This window comes from Apostichopus japonicus, chromosome 17 (assembly GCF_037975245.1).
Source record: "Apostichopus japonicus isolate 1M-3 chromosome 17, ASM3797524v1, whole genome shotgun sequence".
NCBI classification, from domain to species: Eukaryota; Metazoa; Echinodermata; class Holothuroidea; order Aspidochirotida; family Stichopodidae; genus Apostichopus; species Apostichopus japonicus.
This window is the reverse complement of record NC_092577.1, coordinates 2,267,038-2,289,913: the sequence shown is the minus strand read 5'-3', so window position 1 is coordinate 2,289,913 and position 22,876 is coordinate 2,267,038. Positions and strand designations below refer to the sequence as shown.

Below are 22,876 nucleotides of genomic sequence, written 5' to 3'. Positions count from 1 at the left end.
ATATAAACACCATGCAGGAATATATTAAATCTATATGAGTTCTATCACCATATAAACACCCTGCAGAGATATATTGAATCTATATGGGTTCTATCACCATATAAACACCCTGCAGGAATATATTGAATCTATATGGGTTCTATCACCATATAAACACCATGCAGGAGTATATTAAATCTATATGAGTTCTATCACCATATAAACACCATGCAGAGATATACTGAATATATATATGGGATCTACCACCATATGAACACCTTGCAGAGATATATTGAATCTATATGGGTTCTATCACCATATAAACACCCTGCAGAGATATATTGAATATATATGGGATCTATCACCATATAAACACCCTGCTGGGATATATTGAATCTATATGGGTTCTATCACGATATAAACACCCTGCAGGGATATATTGAATCTATATGGGTTATATCACCATATAAACACCCTGCAGGGATATATTGAATCTATATGGGTAATATCACAATATAAACACCATGCAGGAATATATTGAATCTATATGGGTTCTATCACCATATAAACACCCTGCAGGGATATATTGAATCTATATGGGTTATATCACCATATAAACACCCTGCAGGGATATATTGAATCTATATGGGTAATATCACAATATAAACATCATGCAGGAATATATTGAATCTATATGGGTTATATCACCATATAAACACCATGCAGGAATATATTGAATCTATATTGGTTATATCACCATATAAACACCCTGCAGGAATATATTCAATCTATATGGGATCTATCACCATATAAACACCCTGCAGGAATATATGGAATCTATATGGGTTCTATCACCATATAAACACCCTGCAGGAATATATTAAATCTATATGAGTTCTATCACCATATAAACACCATGCAGAGATGTACTGAATATATATGGGATCTACCACCATATAAACACCCTGCAGGAATATATTAAATCTATATGAGTTCTATCACCATATAAACACCATGCAGAGATATATTGAATCTATATGGGATCTATCACCATATAAGCACCCTACAGGAATATATTGAATCTATATGGGTTCTATCACGATATAAACACCCTGCAGGGATATATTGAATCTATATGGGTTGTATCACCATATAAACACCCTGCAGGGATATATTGAATCTATATGGGTTATATCACCATATAAACACCATGCAGGAATATATTGAATCAATATGGGTTATATCACCATATAAACACCATGCAGAGATATACTGAATATATATGGGATCTACCACCATATAAACACCCTGCAGAGGTATATTGCATCTATATGGGATCTATCACCATATAAGCACCATGCAGGAATATATTGAATCTATATGGGTTCTATCACCATATAAACACCCTGCAGGGATATATTGAATCTATATGGGTTGTATCACCATATAAACACCCTGCAGGGATATATTGAATCTATATGGGTTATATCACCATATAAACACCATGCAGGAATATATTGAATCTATATGGGTTATATCACTATATGAACACCATGCAGAGATATATTGAATCTATATGGGTTGTATCACCATATAAACACCCTGCAGGGATATATTGAATCTATATGGGTTATATCACCATATAAACACCATGCAGGAATATATTGAATCTATATGGGTTATATCACCATATGAACACCATGCAGAGATATATTGAATCTATATGGGTTATATCACCATATAAACACCCTACAGAGATATATTGAATCTATATGGGTTATATCACCATATAAACACGATGCAGAGATGTATTGAATCTATATGGGATCTATCACCATATAAACACGATGCAGAGATGTATTGAATCTATATGGGTTATATCACCATATAAACACGATGCAGAGATGTATTGAATCTATATTGGTTATATCACCATATAAACACCATGCAGAGATGTATTGAATCTATATGGGTTTTATCACCATATAAACACCCTACAGAGATGTATTGAATCTATATGGGTTATATCACCATATAAACACGATGCAGAGATGTATTGAATCTATATGGGATCTATCACCATATAAACACCCTGCAGAGATGTATTGAATCTATATGGGATATATCACCATATAAACACCCTGCAGAGATATATTGAATCTATATGGGTTATATCACCATATAAACACCCTGCAGGAATATATTAAATCTATATGGGTTCTATCACCATATAAACACCATGCAGAGATGTATTGAATCTATATGGGTTATATCACCATATCAACACCATGCAGAGATGTATTGAATCTATATGGGTTATATCACCATATAAACACCCTGCAGAGATGTATTGAATCTATATGGGATATATCACCATATAAACACCATGCAGGGATATATTGAATCTATATGGGATCTATCACCATATAAACACCATGCATGAATATATTGAATCTATATGGTTCTATCACCATATAAACACCCTGCAGAGATATATTGAACATATATGGGTTATATCACCAATATAAACACCATGCAGAGATATATTGAATGTATATGGGTTCTATCACCATTTAAACACCCTGCAGGAATACATTGAATCTATTTTGCTTATATCACCATATCAACACCATGCAGGAATATATTGAATCTATATTGGTTCTATCACCATATAAACACCATGCAGAGATGTATTGAATCTATATGGGTTGTATTACCATATAAACACCATGCAGGAATATATTGAATCTATATGGGTTCTATCAACATATAAACACCGTGCAGGAATATATTGAATCTATATGGGTTCTATCACCATATAAACACCCTGCAGGGATATATTGAATCTATATGGGTTCTATCACCATATAAACACCCTGCAGGGATATATTGAATCTATATGGGTTCTATCACCATATAAACACCATGCAGGAATATATTGAGTCTATATGGGTTATATCACCATATAAACACCATGCAGAGATGTATTGAATCTATATGGGTTATATCACCAATATAAACACCATGCAGAGATATATTGAATGTATATGGGTTCTATCACCATTTAAACACCCTGCAGGAATACATTGAATCTATTTTGCTTATATCACCATATCAACACCATGCAGGAATATATTGAATCTATATTGGTTCTATCACCATATAAACACCATGCAGAGATGTATTGAATCTATATGGGTTGTATTACCATATAAACACCATGCAGGAATATATTGAATCTATATGGGTTCTATCAACATATAAACACCGTGCAGGAATATATTGAATCTATATGGGTTCTATCACCATATAAACACCCTGCAGGGATATATTGAATCTATATGGGTTCTATCACCATATAAACACCCTGCAGGGATATATTGAATCTATATGGGTTCTATCACCATATAAACACCATGCAGGAATATATTGAGTCTATATGGGTTATATCACCATATAAACACCATGCAGAGATGTATTGAATCTATATGGGTTATATCACCATATAAACACCATGCAAAGATATAGTGAATCTATATTGGTTATATCACCATATAAACACCCTACAGAGATGTATTGAATCTATATGGGTTATATCACCATATAAACACCATGCAGGAATATATTGAATCTATATGGGTTATATCACTATATGAACACCATGCAGAGATATATTGAATCTATATGGGTTGTATCACCATATAAACACCCTGCAGGGATATATTGAATCTATATGGGTTATATCACCATATAAACACCATGCAGGAATATATTGAATCTATATGGGTTATATCACCATATGAACACCATGCAGAGATATATTGAATCTATATGGGTTATATCACCATATAAACACCCTACAGAGATATATTGAATCTATATGGGTTATATCACCATATAAACACGATGCAGAGATGTATTGAATCTATATGGGATCTATCACCATATAAACACGATGCAGAGATGTATTGAATCTATATGGGTTATATCACCATATAAACACGATGCAGAGATGTATTGAATCTATATTGGTTATATCACCATATAAACACCATGCAGAGATGTATTGAATCTATATGGGTTTTATCACCATATAAACACCCTACAGAGATGTATTGAATCTATATGGGTTATATCACCATATAAACACGATGCAGAGATGTATTGAATCTATATGGGATCTATCACCATATAAACACCCTGCAGAGATGTATTGAATCTATATGGGATATATCACCATATAAACACCCTGCAGAGATATATTGAATCTATATGGGTTATATCACCATATAAACACCCTGCAGGAATATATTAAATCTATATGGGTTCTATCACCATATAAACACCATGCAGAGATGTATTGAATCTATATGGGTTATATCACCATATCAACACCATGCAGAGATGTATTGAATCTATATGGGTTATATCACCATATAAACACCCTGCAGAGATGTATTGAATCTATATGGGATATATCACCATATAAACACCATGCAGGGATATATTGAATCTATATGGGATCTATCACCATATAAACACCATGCATGAATATATTGAATCTATATGGTTCTATCACCATATAAACACCCTGCAGAGATATATTGAACATATATGGGTTATATCACCAATATAAACACCATGCAGAGATATATTGAATGTATATGGGTTCTATCACCATTTAAACACCCTGCAGGAATACATTGAATCTATTTTGCTTATATCACCATATCAACACCATGCAGGAATATATTGAATCTATATTGGTTCTATCACCATATAAACACCATGCAGAGATGTATTGAATCTATATGGGTTGTATTACCATATAAACACCATGCAGGAATATATTGAATCTATATGGGTTCTATCAACATATAAACACCGTGCAGGAATATATTGAATCTATATGGGTTCTATCACCATATAAACACCCTGCAGGGATATATTGAATCTATATGGGTTCTATCACCATATAAACACCCTGCAGGGATATATTGAATCTATATGGGTTCTATCACCATATAAACACCATGCAGGAATATATTGAGTCTATATGGGTTATATCACCATATAAACACCATGCAGAGATGTATTGAATCTATATGGGTTATATCACCAATATAAACACCATGCAGAGATATATTGAATGTATATGGGTTCTATCACCATTTAAACACCCTGCAGGAATACATTGAATCTATTTTGCTTATATCACCATATCAACACCATGCAGGAATATATTGAATCTATATTGGTTCTATCACCATATAAACACCATGCAGAGATGTATTGAATCTATATGGGTTGTATTACCATATAAACACCATGCAGGAATATATTGAATCTATATGGGTTCTATCAACATATAAACACCGTGCAGGAATATATTGAATCTATATGGGTTCTATCACCATATAAACACCCTGCAGGGATATATTGAATCTATATGGGTTCTATCACCATATAAACACCCTGCAGGGATATATTGAATCTATATGGGTTCTATCACCATATAAACACCATGCAGGAATATATTGAGTCTATATGGGTTATATCACCATATAAACACCATGCAGAGATGTATTGAATCTATATGGGTTATATCACCATATAAACACCATGCAAAGATATAGTGAATCTATATTGGTTATATCACCATATAAACACCCTACAGAGATGTATTGAATCTATATGGGTTATATCACCATATAAACACCATGCAGAGATGTATTGAATCTTTACGGGTTATTTCACCATATAAACACCATGCAAAGATATATTGAATCTATATTGGTTATATCACCATATAAACACCATGAAGAGATGTATTGAATCTATATGGGATCTATTACCATATAAACACCCTGCAGGAATATATTGACACCATATGGGATCTATCACCATATAAACACCTTGCAGGAATATATTGAATCTACATGGGATCTATCACCATATAAACACCATGCAGAGATATATTGAATCTATATGGGTTATATCACCACATAAACACCCCGAGGGATATAGTGAATATATATGGGTTTTATGACCGTGTAAACACCTGGATATTTCTGTCAGGCTGTTAACTCCATCAATATACAAAACCCAAATATTCCAGCAATTTTAAGGGGAAAGTTCAAATTTAAAAGAAAACAAAGGAGCATTTTTTTCCAAGACTGTTTTGCCAGTAGAGAGACAGTGTTTCTCTGTACAAAGTGTCCTGGGGGACATTTTGTTACAGCACACTTAGTCCGGCCGGACAATATCTGCTGAAAATTTTGTCCCCCCACCCCCCCCCCTTCACAACAAATATAGTTCCGCCGGACGAAATTTTTTGCTACAAAATGTCTGCAAATACATTATAGTATACTTTTTGCCCGCATTAAATCTTTGCAATTCGACATTTACAGGCAACTAATCACTATATCAATCATTAACGCAAGTGCATACATAGTTTGATGTTACAGGAAATAATTGAGAAGTTGTGCGTTGCAACGAAACACACACAAATAAAAAAAAAGAGAATTAACATGTCTTCCAACTGTAAAATATGTAATCATGTTCTTGTTGTAATTGCTGCCATTTTATCCTCCGTATATGTTGTATGTTGTATTTGGCCACTACATTGCGTTGATAGTCATCTTTACGGATGGAGAGATCGTGTCAAGCTAGCTTCCTCCCGAACAGAGGGCGGGTACAGGATAGGGCCAGCAGCAGCTACAACCAAAAATATAATAATTGCAGAGAAAAAAAAAACAGCAGTATTGACCATTCAGCCATACACTATCAGTTATATGTGTATAATGTATAAATAACAGATATGATGACATTCATTATTGGCACTAACTGCAGAAAATAATTAAAGGTTTTAGATATTTTTACCTCATCATCACATCAGTAATGAAATTAGAAGTTGATGCTTCAGTCCTGTCAGGCATTGCCTTAACCTCAGGCCACTTTGAATAGAAGGCACACAGTATGTATCGGTTATTGGCAGCTGTCACTGGCAGAGGACCATGAAGATCGACACCAACCTGTTAAGAAAGAAGGCAGCATTCAGATTGTAATTGCAACACAAGTTGCCTGCCATGGCTGTTGTCCTATTTCCATTTCCTCATTCTGCACACAGATCTAAATAAAATAGTGGGATATATGATCGAAAAAGGGTATTGCCGAATTTTAGGCCAAATATGTTTACCTTGCATACATGAAAACATTACATATACCATAACGTACTATATTTACAATCGCTTAAACCACTAAACCAGAAAAGTTGTACTACTTGTTCCAACGAACAACTATATGCCCATATTAGTGGTTGCTCTGCAGCTTTATGTCAAAGTGTGGCTCAAAGGTATGCTGTATTGGCCCTAAATATGCCAGATATTCAATACGGTCACTTTGGTCACATTCTTAAACAAGTTTTATTACCACCCTGGATGAAGTTTACCTCACTGGAACATTCAATCATATAGTGTGTTCATTTAGAATGTCTCAGCACAATTTGAAGAGTTAAGATCTCCAGGTAAGTAGTTTTTGCAAACTTCTAACAATTATAGTGGCCAGAATTTAGGGCCTGTACAGACTACCATTAAACTTGTAAATATTTCATTTTTTCTAGACAGTGTGACTTTAATTAACCTTAAATTTTACTGTATGTAGTGGACAACCTGTACAATTAGAACAGCTGGAGAATCAACCTGTTTCAATAATCCAGTTACAGGAATGCTATGGAGACTTTTTCTTGGACAGAACCATGACGCTTTGACCTCCTGGCACATCTTGCAACGTTGAACATACCTTGTTATATCCACGTTGATAGTTTTCCAATAGAATCTAGACATAATCTCTTATCTGGTTTATTACTGCCAAGATGAGCACCTTCAAAGAGATAAGAAAAATTATGATCAAGGTGATATCATGCTTTCGCAACAATAAAATGAGCTGAAGAATTGGTAGTTTCAGCTGATGTGCCACTGAAATGTAATTAAAACCCTTTATCAGTGTTTGAAATGAAATATTTCCATTATTGTACAGTTAACACGGCCACTATTTTGGTCTAGATATATTTATTAAGTTTTCTTCCGCAGTGAGGTTTGGCATGTAAAGAATATGGCACACCTAAAAAAAGTACTATCATGCCTACAATACTGTATCTCACCAACCACAATGATTACATACAGTATTAAATATCACTTACCTAAGAGGTAGGCTAGGCTGTATGGTAAAGTTCATTAATTTCATTTTGATATTGTCGCATGCATGCAGACAAATCTATCTCTGTAATATTTAGTGATATATTTGGTTATGCTTGTTAACTTCTATGATAGGCAGAGCCATCAAAGGTGGAATTTATGATACATCTCCATAACATTTGTAATGAAACTTGGGTAAACAAAACGAAAAAAAAAACTAGGCTCTAACAACTTTGTTCATGCACTAACAACTTTGCTCAAGAATACAACTATACCATAAGCAATTGCTTGAGTTTTGGCCAATGAGTTTTTACAACGATACAAACGTGGTAAAAGAATAACATGATCTGTGCACCAATCACGCCTAGGGGCCTAGTTACTTTTTAACTGTGGAATGGCTGTTCGCCATTTGATATCATGTTTTACACAATTCAGAGTTCTCTGAGTGAATTACCAAAGTATGATATCACATTACCTCCGATGCCACTATAAGCTGCCTCGAATTGGGCGAGTTGAGAAGCTCCAGATGGCAAAACTTTCCTTCCATCATGGCACGTAAAAGTTCTATTTTCAGCCAGCTTGATCGACTTACCTTGTCTCCGTAAGATCCTTTTTTTGTTTTTGTTTTTTGGTGAAATCAATTGGATAGCTATCATCTCTTAGAAAATTGGCAATTTGTCTCACGTTTTTGGCGAACTTTTCCATTTTTAGTTGTCGATCGACTTAATGTTAATATACGATCGATTGACTTAATGATAAATATACGGAAGCCAAAATGCGACAAATTTGCTAATAATACGGATACTGCAACGGTGTATTGATGACTATTTCTTACTACTTTAACATATCTGCTAGGGGACATTGTTTCCGGGAGACACAATTTGTGACAAAATACACGGCCGGCAAATTATGTCCCCCTTTCGTTTAACCATAGCAAATGTTGTCCAGGGAGACAATATGTACCAAACAGGCCTTGTAAAATAGGTCCGGGAAGTCTAAATGTAGCATGGTGACTTCGAAGTTCGGACACTTAAGACTTAAAACACCCCAAAACTAAATCTTCTGGTATAAATTACCTGAAAATATACTTCATATGGTGGGAGAATTGTGTTATAGTACGATACACGGCCAAACTTTCTTTCCTGCAAACTGTTTTCACGTTGTTTTCCAAGAAGATTCTTCGTGATTGTGGAACTGGTATTTCTTTGCTAGAGTATTGCGAAGTTCGGACACGCAACCCGCAGTGTGGCACTGGTGATAGAATTGGTGGCGCAGTTGCTCTTTCAGTAATTATAACAGACTTCATAGATCTTCGTCATTTTACTGACAAATATGTAAGTAAGTTCATGCACACGGGTCATTTTGGAGAGAAAATAACTGTAGCTTCGTACTTTTTGGTGAAATTTGGCTCTTCCTGTAGGTTTTCATGGTGAAATCGTGTATTTCTTAGGGTGTCCGAACTTCGCAGCATGCCGAACTTCGCAATACTGAATATACTGGTAAATCCAATAAAAAGTGTCCTAGGGGGACTAGGACAGTATGTATTGAAAAAGGGGGCACATGCGACAGTTTGTACTGCTACACGGGCTCTGGATATTGTGGTAAAAAGTCAATGCAATGAATAGTATAAGGTTCTTACTGCGAGAAGCGGACGGGGCAACGTCTCACTGACTTTTGACGATAATTTTCTGTAAAACGTTGAATTACTCAAATAAAAAATTCATCAAAAAAAGATCACAATGTGATTGGTTTATTGCCTGTAGAGAGAGCTGTTAAATGGATATTACTGTGGCTGGAATTGATTGCTTTTAATAAAAAATGCTGATAGCTTTTCTTGCATCTTTAGGTGAAAAATCACAAAATCCTCAAGCATATTCAGATGAACAAATTTCTGATTTTCTTATAGTTCATTACTAACAGAGGAAATGAAAATATTTCTGCAAACAGTTTTATTTTGAGAGAAATTCTTTATGCAGAGAACCAATAATTGACAGATAAGTAAACATAGAAAATGAAACAGCGCAAGAAAATATCTTAACGATTCTCTGAAAATTGTCAACATTTTAAATAAAATCAAGGAAAAGACCATGTTTTTCAAATTTGTGTTCAGTAACTGTTGATTTCAAGTCAAATGAAAAACTCATCGTTTAATGTTTAAACGAGCAAATTGATGAGATTTGATATATTATCACTTGGTCAATATTTGTAAGCACAAAGCTTACAAAGCTCAAATATCAATAATGAGTATTTCAACCATTCGTCGCAAAATTATTAGCAAATTTACCCAAAGCTCTTAATCTTTGACAACACTTTTAAAGTTTCATAAAAGAGAAGGCTCTCCAATGTTGATACTATGGTGTCATTCATATATCATATATTTGATTATGAGCCTGGGAGTCGAAGATGTCCGCAGTATTTTATTGCTGGTTATGCCGCTGGAAAATAAACCATTGGCAACTGTTGCTATGGCAACTGACGTAGATGTATATGGTCCAACTGGCAAAGGAACTACAATATCTCATCTTCCCTATAGGAGCGATGCATGAGATAATAACTTTTTACTAAACATATTTTTACATTTGAGGGCGATATCCAAACTGGTGCGTACAATCGCGCGTGTTCGTCTGACTTGGGCGTTGTTTTCGTAAAATGCTTTGCCGTATTTTCTAAAGGCCGATCAGAACTAACGTTTTATTTTTTTCTCGCAGTTCAGATAAGGTTGCCCATAACGGTCGGAGAAAACAAGAAACGTTTAGATGTTAATGGAATTTCACCTCCAATTGGCACTGTGATAGGCCTATGTACATTAACAACCAACCGTTTAGGCCGCTTGCAGTCTCCTGCCATCACTTTAGATCAAGACAATCTTACAAGCCGAATATCATTCATCTCGATTGTTTAGGGTGGCATATTTCTTATTACAGTCTATATCAATCCGCTCGGATGATCTCCTTCAGAAAAAGGGCCAAGATGCAGTAGGAGAACATCTTTTGTGATATGTTATCAATCAGGATCTGGTTGTTTGTGGCTTGCATGTGAAAGAGCATGCATGGAAGTACATGTGTTACAAAAAAATGGGTCAATTCAGGCAATTTTAGACCCCCTTTAGGCCTCCCAGGAGCAGCGTACGAAAGTTTTTTACTACTGAGTGAAGATATTTGTTTACTAGCGACGAAAACTTCAGGCTCTGATAGCAAAAACTCTACAAGGTCGTGATACAAAAAAATGATAATGCCATGAGTGGCCATTTTGTCAGCTATCTAGTGATGGGTAGCGTTTAGCTATTGAGAGCTTCTATCGAGACTAAGAGACCACATTTCTTTTGAAATTTAGTGTGTAAGTCAATAGGGCTTTAATTGGGCGTATGCTACTTTTAGGCAGTTCATAATACCGTGTCTGCAGCAGCGCTATTTGAGGTTAGCTGGTGATTTTTGTTCTTGGAGAGTTGTTTAAACCTATCACTTGTTTGCCCTGCTTAATGATCGTCATGTGACTAGCCAGTATCCTAATGTCTGATGACGAGTAGATAGGAAATTATTAAAAATTACTGCATACTTCATAACCCCACATAGATACATTGAATTTTGCCTGTTTTGTTTGTTGCAAGTCTGAAGGGGAGATTCACAGCGACAATGTTATGTCGTCATCTACATTACGCAAATTGGAAAATATACAGACGGCTGTTTTCCACCTAGTTTGAAGGTATCTTGCACTTTTATTTTATTTTCAGCCAGTTTCAGCAAATTCAGCCAGTTTCAGCCAGTTCCATCCTATTCCACCTTCCGAGAAGATGCAATAGCTACTGTACTTAAAAGTACAATCATAGTACAAAGGAAGCAATAAGGTTATATTAATAGAAAGGGCAAAGACATATGAAACACATTCAGTAATTGACTTAATCCTCAATCTGAGATAAAATAACAATAACACGGTTGAATTGCTTTGTGGGTTTCACCACAGAATATTTTTAACTTACGAAGTTTTGGTTCCAAAAAAATTTTTCCCTCTATCTTCATAATGTTCGGATTTTGTCTACAGTGGGACTGTTTACCATTCCTGATGCCATTTTGGATAACAGGACTACCAGTGTCTCACATTATGACATTAAACTAAAGTAATTCATAAAAAGGACAATTATTGACATTATACTTTCTACAATTAAAACAATATAAGTTCACTTAGTTCCATTGTTAGCAAAGATATCTTTCACATATATGACACCAGCTTTGAAAAGCTTTTGTTAAAGGACCATTGATCCATTAATTTTATTAATGGATTATTCCAAACAAGTTAATTACCATAATTATTTGCAGGTTTAGTAAAGTACATGGAACTCCAGTCAAAACATATTTGTCTTAGACCAAAAAACTTAGCTGGGGTTTCAATCGAGAGAGTTTTTTGAACATAAGTGAAAAGATCATCGCCATATTGAGTAAAATTTATTCCCGAAAACCTAATAGGACCAACGCTAATAGTTAAGGTAAAGTATGTTAAATATATGCATGCCGGATTTTCTGCGATAAAGGGGTCTAATGGGAAAAGACAAGATTTAGTGAGGTTTATTTTTGAGCCCAATACAGACTCAGACATTTTAAGCTCATTTAACATTTTAAAGAATTGTGTGACAACTCCCATCAATGAGAAGGGTAGTGTAATACGCATTATGAAGAATTTTGTATTGACTTACTGTGAGTATTAATCCCTTAACAAAGATCATTATTCAAAACCGATTAGGCAAATAAATCAGTACATAAAATTGAAAGATAAGGACTGATAAGGACTGATAAGGACTAACACTCCTCCGAATTTGAGAAAAATTGTAGTATAACTATAATTACACGTGCACTCAAAAGAAAAAGTGCCCATCCAATGGTACTCTTTAAAATCTACACCAAATTTAAAATAATACAGAGTTTTTTTTTAATGAAATTCCAGTTCACACAATGAAAAGCATTTTCCAAAATCAATGAAAAAGATAAACGCGGGATGTTATTCACTTGTAGCAAAATCAATCAAATCAAGCAAAAGTCTAATATTTTCACCAATAAAGCAATTTAGTCTAAGAGACCCAGTTTGGTTACCCAACCACCAAATTTCCAATCAATGGCCAAAACTTTTTAATAGAAATTGGTGGAGCGCCCATCGCTCCCGGTTATTTGTCATTTGACATAGAACGAATAGCAGCTCGACCCTCATCATAACTGAAGCTGACCATCACAAACACTGAGGTCATTATTGAATCAAAAACAAACAGTTGGTCATCGAAGGTTACGCAAATCACAAATAATCATAAAGCTTAGAATAATACCTAAGCATTTCGTTAAGAATATCACGACCCTCTGATGTCAGCATTTCACCATTCTCAGTGGTTAATAATTGCTAAGATCGTAGCGTCATACAGTAACTAGTACCTTATCTAACTTTTCAGGCAAAGAGGTAAACGGGTTAGATATAAAAACTAAGGCGCTAATGATGTTTGCACTGGCCATGTAGGCGTGGACATATATACAATGTGGTCTTGTATTTGAGGTGACCGTGCGATCCAGAAGCTGTTTCGTTTTCCACTTTTCATTGTGTAATATAGGACTTAGTATTGGGCTTGAACAAACCATGGCTCATATTCCGGCTTTATTGCGTTTGTATTCTAAATTGTATGCATGATATGTCAGTGTATTGATTATAGGATAATGACTTGTGAATTTAGTCTGTGTTTGGCGGTTTGTGGAGCAGTGCATTCGTATAACAAGAGTTTGATTTAGATGAAGATATTGTTATTATTCGGTCAGTGTTGTACGATACGTGAAAATAGGAAATATATGAGCTAGCATGTTATGTTAATCCCAAATGTAGTAGCACAATACCATACAACAATTACATACATAATACAACTTTGTTGTAAAACTATCTCGCCACGCAAATTGATTATTGTCCGCTACGTGGACCATGGAGCTACAACCGCTCCATAGAGGGACTGAGACAGCTTAGGACATGGACGGAATATTTGGATGCCAACCTCAGTTCTCGGGAACATTGGGGTCGCAAGTAGATATGTATCAAATGATATAAACTACGCATCATACTACACAGTAATTAAACCGAAAAGACTTGTAGCCGTTTATACACATATTATGTATTGTAATAAGATGTTTATAGTTATTATTCGGTGGCTAACTTAGCCGTGAAATGACAACGGGATATAGTGCTTTAAATTGTATTTGAAAACTAAATGATGAGGAAAACATACTTGTTATCAACATAACAAGATACGCAAAATATTTTCCAATCTTTAGTGAGTTGTTGACCCATTTTTAATAATATTGACGTACCAACCACAAGAATGTATTTTTACAAGGCTCTTTTACCAGGAATGTTAGGCAAAGGTGTAATTGTTTTTCATGGTGCCAACAATTCTTATGCAATGGATCAAAGTTCTAAACCCTGCATGACCTAGTTACCTTCCTTGTATTGGCTGTATAGGAAGGCTACAATGACATATAAGAAAATTAAAATTTTAATCCAATTTATTTAAAACAAGTAACGATAATTGCAGACTAATTACCTAGTCATCTCTTGACAAGAATACATTGTATAAAATATGATACAAGAAATGGACACTATGAGAATGAGAACCGATAAAGTTCTTCTTCCAGGCTCCATTTCTTAAACCTTTTTGTCATGTGTTCAAGTATAACCTTGGCTCTCAACATCATATCAATATAGAAGGATGTGATTGGATCCAGATATAATGTGTGGCAGTATTTCAGTTGGTTCGCTTCAGTAATTTTGTTATAAAAGGTATGTAAGGTATTGACTGGCCATGTAAAGGTGCAATGGAGAAGTTGAAATTTGTTAAATAGTAAAGCTATAGGGTGAACGACACTGTAGATTTAACATAAAACCAAATTAAAGCAGTTAACAATACACTAAAATCTACTAAAGGGGCCGTGTGTTAGTTACACAGTCTTCCTTAGTAAACAACTGAGGGAATTCCTGCACTGATCGCATCGAAAGTTAATAACATCTGGATCGCGTTTTATGTCAGACAATTTAATGATAATTTTGCAAGTAATGAATGATTAATTAGACACTTTGCCATGTACAAAGTTTAAACAGCCCCCCACTCCCTAATTTTTGGATCCGTAGGGGACGTCATCATGACATCACCACTAGATATTTTACCGCTCTCGAGTTTGGTGCTGGTAGATTTGGTGTAGCAACGAAGGTCAAATTCAGACATAGCAATGAGAATACTGGATGGACTGATGGCAGAGTCTTCTCAAATATTGATGAACAATGTATATGTGTGGAATTTTCTTGCAATTAAATGTTCTTTGTAAGTTGCCAAAGTACCCTTAATTATTATACAAAAAGAGGGAATGGTCATCTCAGACCACTTCCCCTTTTCCTCAGCCAGCCAAACTTGTCCTATACTAGTGTAGCATCTGGCACTATTTTGAACAGGAGAGTGCGCCCACCCCTAACACGATGCAAAGACTTTTCCTGTCATATATTTGTTTCATAAATACTGATATACTGAAGTACTTGACATTTAAGAGCTTGACTCTTCAACAAGATGTCGGTACAGGTCTACTGACGAAAATTAAAATAAAAATGCATTTGTAAGCTAAGTATCGAAAAGCGTGTCTGCCAGGCAGCTCCCTAAAAGTGACGTATATGGAAGAGAAAAAAGAAATACTTATTAGCCTACCACTTCTTAACCACTCCTTAGCCAACCACTTATGAGCCTACACTGCTTAAATAATCTCTGTAAATTTAAAGCAGTGTCTCTTTCAAATAGTTTCCAGAGACTTGCTGTACAACTACAGTTATGCTTTTTTTACTTACCCAAGTTGATCATTCACCTACAATCTATCTTGTAAAATGACAGTACCATTAATTAATTTTACAAAAAGGTTCTGTATTGTCTCAGTATTTCATTTTATTAATTAAAGATTAACCTTCTGTTATTTGATGGACAGTGGGTGTGTATTTACAAAGCTTTTTGAACAGAAACATTCTCTATTTGCATATTGATGCAAGGTATCTCTATATTTATGGGTAATGTTGCATACAAACAGGAACCACTGACTCATATATTTACAAAGGATATCTCAACAATGACATCATGCTTCCGAGGCATTACAGCTCTAATTGTACAATAACGTAGATTATTAATATTTGAACAAATTACATTCAGACAAATAACAAGACATTGTTTTTGTTTCAACTTACAACACGATATTTTTTAATGAGCTTGTAATACCGTTGGAATAAAACGAAAAATATGTGAAAAAAATCAAAGCAGAGGAACTAAAGATGAATTGAGGTCACTAAAGTAATACAGCAAAGCGGATTACCGTTATAAAACAATGTATGGTTAAATGTTTCTGTATCAATGGTGTATTTGGGTGATGATAAATAATAAGATACCATTGTTGAGCTACTGAAATTTCTATAAATTCTCTTTAAGCCAACCACATCATTAATGATGAAACTATATCTTAGTGTCGCTGTGTAGGTTTCTTCTATACACTATGTATAGGAATCCTATCCACTTAGTAAGATACTGATTCAAGACACCGCTTTAGGTCTGCTAGATTATCAGCATATTTTGGCTCACATCAATTAAGTTGTTAAACAGAAAGTCTAATCAGTTACTGTAGTGATGACTTGCCAATATGAAAAGCAACTTTGGATACAACATTTACCAACATTCTGTATTAATTGCTGAATAGAAATGTCCAATAGTACAATGATCTTGCAGTAATGGCTGATTTGTGCAATAAATAGGAGGCTTGAGTTCAAGGCAATTCTCACTTCTTTATTTTTTTCTTCAGACTGGTACCTCTAAAATACCCCAAGTAACCTACTTTGACCTTTATTCACCAGGGGTTCCTATATATACCGCAAGGTATTTATTTACACGGTTTCCAGAGTTTCACTCTGCTGACCTCAGTTGACCTTTGGCCTCATGAAAAACAAATTCCTTCACGTAAAACTTTTACTAGAAAAATGCTAAGCCAATATATGCCAAATCCTCTCATAATGATGTCAAGTGAAGCCTGTATATAGGCACATCAGTTTGTGCAAACGATATCACAATATCAAATTTGAAGAAATTTTTATCGTTGCTAGGTAATTGAGTTTGGAGATTTCATTTTTGATCACAATAAATCAGTGATATGAGAACCAAAATCATTAGGGTGCAGCTTATAATCACCATAGGTCATGAACCCACCACATATAAGGTAATGATCACTCTTTCCCTTTTTTGAGTTCAGAAAACTTGTTAAATGCATTGAAGACTCGCCCCAAACCCCGTGCGGCCATCTGAAGAAGTTAACTTTCTGTTGCTTGCAAGTGACGTTTTGTTCGTGTCGCTACAAAATGCAGACAGTAATGAAACGTGATACCTTGTTATCTTTAGCTGGACATGAGATGTCCATCGCTGTATCGTTAGTACACTGTGCTGTGTGTATCGACCGCAGCTGTATGTACTGACTGTACTCTAGTGTCTAATTACCGACGTTGGCAAGCTCCGTGTGTATTTTCTGGGATCGATGGGGGTGTCTAACACTTCTGTTACACCTCATTCGAAACTAGGTCAAATTACCGGCATTAGACGTTTCTTTTTGCGCGAGTCTTCACACCCTTTAAGTCACCATTACTGAGCACGGCTGCTCATTAATATGCATGATATCGGTTGCTACACTCATCACTATATGTTTGCTATCTACCGATATAACACCATACCAAAGGGTTGCCATGTTTTTGGAATTTGAAGAATTTTGTGCATCATTAATATTCAAGATCATACGAGAACCAAAATCAATATGGTTTGCTAGGCCTACTCACTATGGGCTGTCCACCAACCAAGTGCATATGATCACTCATTCTGTAATGTTGAGACTATCATGCATGAAAATGTTTGTTAACTAGTCAATTCCAAGCCTCACCTCATGTATGCATGGTATCAACTGTAACACACCAGCATGTAAAAAATAACACCATACAAGTTTAAAAGAAACTGGCACCGTGGTTGCCAAGTTATTGCAGTTAGAACATTTTATTGCTTGACCCTGTGACCTCATTCATACTCATGAATGAGAAAAACACACATGCACTTACGCTGACCTGAATGTATAGCCATCTGTAGGTTCATTTTGGTTTCAGAAAGGAAACGATGTCATTTCCAGTTATTTCCCTATTATCTTTTCAAACATGCGATTCTGACCGCAACACGAAAGTACTGTACAGTAATTGTTGTGACGAACTGATGTGACGAAAACTGAGTAACTGATGTGACGAAAACAATTATCGTGTTTTTCTTCTAGGCATATAGGCTAGGTCTAACGTACCTCTGCACGGTTTTCGTCAGACTAGCCATGATCGATATGCTAGTCGTACATAGCAAGACTAACATTAGGCCAACTAAGCCTTTTATGATGAACATGACATGGGTCTACTGTAAGCATACATTGCACGCCTAGCCTATCACGAGGCGTGCCGTGTGCTCATAAAGACGAACTGAACGTAATTTTTGATAATTTATCTAATGTAAGCAGCAGTCGATCTTCACCTAAACCTTATTGTGTTACAAAATTTTGTCATCTTACCATACCTTCAAATCTGCAAAATCTGTGTCTTCGATCGGCAATTATTTTTACAAACAGTTGTATGATTGCTAGGTCTGACAGTTTGACGCAAATTAGCTCATGTGATTCGAGTGTGCGAACCTGCAAGCCGGGAAAACTGTCGTGTTCGTCGTGGTCCTCGATTTTCCATCTGATGTGTTAAAACTTACGTATATTATTTCGTAAGAAAGTTCGGCTTTTTCGGAGGGTCTCGTGTTGAAATATATATGCCTCGTTTTTGTGATAAAGTGAACGAGGATAGATATCTGTATATCCATGACAACTGTTTGTCAAAAACTCTAAATTTCTTTAAGATAACGTAAATCTATAAAAAAAAAAAGACTTTTCTGTATTGGCACAGACGAAATTCTGCAAATGAACAGAAAACTTGTAGTTTTACAATTATTTTCAACAGCGTACAACATTTAGTTACTTATTAGCCTACCACTTACTAGCCTACCACTTATTAGCCTACCACATAGCCCCTTATTAGCTTACCATACAGGCAAGGGCGTAGGAATCGGGGGGGGGGGGCTGGGGGCGCCAGCCCCCAGTGAAAAATATGGTGGGGCGGAAGTATCATTCCGCCCCCCCCGCTCCGCAAGTCAGAAAACCCCTTTTTCATTTCCAAATGAGAAAAAAATCTCATTTGGAGCACCAAATTGCATCTAAGGCCAGTGAAAATGCAAAATTATTTACAAAATGGAGTGGGTGTTGAAGTGTGCTATATATATTGCACCAAATTGCATCTGAGGCCACCTGGCAATGCAAACAAAATCCAAAGGGGAGGGGGACACCCCCTCCCCTTAGACCCCTCCCCCAGGCCGGCCATCAGTCTTCAGCCCCCCCCCCACTCAAAAATACCTTCCTACGCCACTGCATACAGGACAGACACACCACTTATAATGTGTCTAGCGCAAGCAGTGTTAAATACGCTTTGACTATACAACACTATAAAAACATATCAGGTTATCTTATGCACTGATGTTTGGTTTTGAGATGTTGTAAAAAACGCCAAATATGTCGTATCAAGTTCAATATTTCAACTAAAAGTGATTGGAATAACATAATGCATATAACAGAAGCATATATATATATATATATATATATATTTCAGTCTATCGATTTGAACCAATACATATGGTTTTTAGTGATCTATGAAAAAGTTTCGTAACTTGCAAATGTGCAACTCTACGCTTTTTAAGCCTAACAGTGTAATGCCCATTGAACGAATTACTTGAGAAAAAGTTGTACAGAACTGATAACACTTTATTATGTTTGCTTGGGAAGGTGTGGGGCTTTGGGCATACCGGCAAACATGCCATCAAGTATTTACATTCAGTTTCAATGTATTTGTATTCCTCTAATCATTTGCTCGAATCCCGTTCTGTTCAACTCAGCAATAACAGCAAAACCCATTCTTAGTGTATTTATTTAACACCCGTAACCTTTTTTTCTTGTCTTGGACATTACATTTATGTCGATTGTGTTCGAGATAGTTGGCCATACAAGAATAGTCCAGGTCAATATCCCTTTGATATGTTACAGAGGAACATATTCTAAGCCTTCCAGTGAAATTTGCATTCAATTCCTATGTACCGTTTTTGAGATATTGACTGTTGAAGTTCTTTTGATATTCTACCAAAAGTGAACTTGAAGCAAAAAGGTGTGATGTCAAATAATGTTTTGTTTTGCTTTATTTTTCAGTGTATTGATTTGACCTTGGATTGGATAAGGTAATTAGTTTGTCTAATGAGGATGTGAAGTTTATAAAATACCAATACCTGTGTACATTCATATTATGGATGCATCCAATTGTGTAGAATAAAATTAGACGTAACTTTTAATGGAAAACAAAACATGGAAAACAAATGACGTCACACCTGTTTGCACCGAGTTCACTTTTGGTACGAAAGGTGACAGAGCGGAGAAGGTATAGCTTGTTTTTACTTTTCATTTTGAGAAAATATAAATTACAAGTGTCTACTCTAAACTGAACTATTTTGATTCTCTGTTATTTTCTGAGTGTGTCCCGCGTCACATCCCCATGAATATGCCGATTTATATCCGAGTTAAAGAACTGAAACCTAACAGAACACTCCCAAGAAGAGTTGAATTTAAGCAATTTTCAGTAACTCTTGTCTTCACTACAACCGATGATTTGTATTCATAATTTGCACAATATACTTGACCATGCAATAGCAAACATTTGAAAGTGGTTGCTTAATTATTCCGCAATGACGCAAGCCGAATAGGGTAAAAAAGGCACTGTCATAGTAAACTAAATTGTTAACGTAGCTCGTGATTTTCGTTGCCATGGAATCAACCCCATAATACAATTAACAATTGAAGGAAAAAGTCTTTTTCCTTTACAGAAGCTGTGGGACAGGGCTGCAAGGCCATTGGACATGTAAGTTAAGCTATAGTTGATATCAAATATAGGGTAAAGTTCTTTTTTGGACGATCTAGATAAATAGGTTAACAATATCTTTTACATCCGGGTATGATATAATCACCCTTTTATCAAGGCAATTGGATGATTGCCAAAGGTTGCGCAAGAAGGAAACGTAACTGACTCAAATGTAGAACTCCTGGTGGATTTTCCGTCCAACGTTAAAAGTGAGCATCAACACAACATTTTTGCTAACAGACACTCTCAGCAAATGCCCGGCGAGCAAGACCAAATGGAGGAGCCAAGTGTACCTAATCAGTGTAAGTCATACTCATTCTGTATACACACACACACAATTATATATATATATATATATATATATATATATAGATATATATATAGATATATATATATGTATATATATATGTTTATATATATATATATATATATATATGTATATATATAGATATATATATATATATATATATAGATATATATATATATATATATATATATATATATATATATATATATATATATATATAGCTCTTATTCGCTCTAAACGCAGGATTGTGATAAAAAGTAGTTTATGTGGGCTTGAAAAAGACAGGGGGCGTACACCCGTAGCAGTGGTCTATTTCTTTCCCGGGTGGCTGAATCTAAAATACAACATAACCGACTAAAACATTTGTCAACGACTGATGATGAAATTTTTGTTCCATCTGGCGAAGATCTCCGAAACTGGCCACCGATTTTCTGTTCCCTTTCTGCCCAACATATACACACACATTATTTTGATGTAAAACTCAATGTAAAACTTGAGTTTTCAGTGTGTAGGCCTAATGGCCTGAATATTCAGGAAATGAGGAGAAGGAAGTTGTAAGCCTCGAGTCTTACATTTTGTACTGACTGACATCTTCTGTTCATTGGTACAGTTATCATATATAAGAACCGAGTGAAAGCCTAACTTGCTGGTACGTGTATAATGTAAAGATATATCTTATTTCTAAACATTAAATATATACATAACTATTTACATAGATATATATATGTAACCAAAGCTTTCTTGATATTAAATATTGCTTAAAGGTTAAGTAATAAAATAGGAAATTTGATGCTTCGATCTTCAGATCATAGCAGAACAAGTTTGCGGGCAGAAAGCGTAACGGAAAAGTGCAAGCAACTTACGGTCTTGTGATCTGAGAACAGCCTCCAACGTGAACATTCTTTAAAGCTAAGTTCTACCTGCTTGTGCTAAACTATTTGATACTTCATTAGAAAAGGACATTAAATTATTGGCGAAAAGAAAATTCAAATTCCGACTCGAGTAAACTTTTACACCTTATGAAGGAAGCGGTAAATATAGGAAAAAAACCCAAGAACGTTGGTTGGTTGGGTCTTTTTACAGACACCATATGTTACCGAAAGGAGCTAATTGTCAGGAGCAACACTGAAGAGTGTAAACCACGTAATGGTAGTTTAAGACGTGGTGAACTCGGAATCGTTCATCGTTTTTTTATTTAAAACTAAAGTCACCTGAGAACTTATCTACCCAGTGCTCAAGTAAAAGATAAAAATCAAATTCACTATTATTTGGACACCAAAAGAAAGAAAGAAAGAACGAAAGTGTTTTTACGGCAGACCGTCTTTCTGTGTTTGCAGCTTGGTGATAATAT

The 22,876-nt window shown here is 35.4% G+C and overlaps 1 long non-coding RNA gene across 2 annotated transcripts; it reads right to left on the bottom strand.

The window, feature by feature from the left end:
- Positions 1–6,323: 6,323 nt before the first annotated feature.
- Positions 6,324–8,837, bottom strand: LOC139955000 (uncharacterized). 2 transcript variants are annotated; one of them, XR_011788257.1, is made up of 4 exons: positions 8,650–8,837; positions 7,780–7,860; positions 6,862–7,013; positions 6,324–6,696 (listed from the first exon to the last, which is right to left on the bottom strand). It is a non-coding gene; the product is annotated as an uncharacterized lncRNA (long non-coding RNA). The 2 variants fall into 2 exon arrangements; XR_011788256.1 differs by having other exon boundaries at positions 7,780–8,837.
- Between the last annotated feature and the right edge of the window lie 14,039 nt (positions 8,838–22,876).